Source organism: Nanorana parkeri, unplaced genomic scaffold, assembly GCF_000935625.1.
Source record: "Nanorana parkeri isolate BGI_ZX_2015 unplaced genomic scaffold, ASM93562v1 scaffold2746, whole genome shotgun sequence".
Classification (NCBI taxonomy): domain Eukaryota; kingdom Metazoa; phylum Chordata; class Amphibia; order Anura; family Dicroglossidae; genus Nanorana; species Nanorana parkeri.
This window is the reverse complement of record NW_017309014.1, coordinates 28,058-29,358: the sequence shown is the minus strand read 5'-3', so window position 1 is coordinate 29,358 and position 1,301 is coordinate 28,058. Positions and strand designations below refer to the sequence as shown.

At 41.1% G+C, this 1,301-nt stretch overlaps 1 protein-coding gene across 1 annotated transcript in view; it reads right to left on the bottom strand.

The window, feature by feature from the left end:
- Nucleotides 1-1,301, bottom strand: part of LOC108802250 (adenylate cyclase type 6-like) — a gene marked incomplete at its 5' end in the record, with an annotated part of 60,367 nt that overhangs the window by 32,168 nt on the left and 26,898 nt on the right. The window lies entirely within an intron of this gene.

Below are 1,301 nucleotides of genomic sequence, written 5' to 3'. Positions count from 1 at the left end.
GAGGCCGAGCAGAGGATCGGTAAGAATCATTGTTATTTACCAATCCTCCGTGTGCAGCACAAACACTGGAGTGATTGTCTGATCACTCCAGTGTTTGTAAATAACTGGGGACACATAGTACTGTGTCCCCCAGTTATGAATGAACAGGAGGTGATTTACATCACTTCCTGTTCATTCATTAATTTCTCAATGGGTAGAAGCACTCAGTACAGAGGCTTTTCCCCATTGAGAATCTGCTTGATAGTAAATGTCTTAGTATCAGCAGCTTGTGAATGAATGGGAAGCCTCTGTACTGAGTGCTTCCCATTCACTGGAGTGCTGAGGCTGCAGAAAAAGACATTGAGGGCTCTCTGTCCACTGTGTCTATTTCAAAAGGGAAATGTCAGGGGTCTGTTTAGACCCCTAATATTTCCCCGAAGCTCCCCCAACAGCAAAATAATAATAATTAATAATACAAAAATAAAAAATGTGTACATAAAAAATTGACAAAAAAGCACAAACCACCCCTCCCCCACATAACAAAAACGTGCACCATATTGTGGTGTACGCCAGGCACATGCGCTGCAGTGCGTTGTTAGAACACATCGCAGTGCATGATTTTTTTCTTTTGTAAAAAAAACATTAATTTAACTGTGGCAGCGCATGGCAAAGCTTTGTGAAGCAGTGTATTAAATATAAGCCTGTATAATTTTATCACAACACAAACACCAACACAGCGCAAAAAACATTTATAACATAAATTGCTTATTTACAGTTTAGCGCTACTTAATTTTTTTTATAATTCCCCTTTGCTCAGCCTGTCATTGGTGTGGCAGTATTAAAGTAAAGTGTTAGGCCTCATTCAGGCGCCATTCACACCAGGGCGGAAGCATTTCACCGTGGTTTCCGTGCGATTTTTGAAAGAGCATTTCTGGCTGTTTTTAGTCGTGGTTCAGTGCTGAAACACAATTAAAAACGCTCAAAAAAGTGCTGATCAGCGCATTTCTATTAAAATGGGGGAGGGGGGCCTTACAAAATTTTGCTATGGGGCCCTGGGATTTCTTTGCCCTAAACCCTAACCCTGTCCCTCCCATATTTGTGAGTTCCAGCATCTCTGTTGTATTCTCCATAATAAAAACTGAATGAGATCCAATAAGAGGAATGGGATTACCTCATAATGGCCACGTAGACCATGAAACTTAAATGCAGGTAACTCGCATATTGAGCCCAGAGAGAAGCTCTCCAGTATCTCCTAAAAATGACCATACAGGACTTGGGTGGACAGGCCATTTAAGTGGAAATTTTAAGGTTTGTACTTAGTG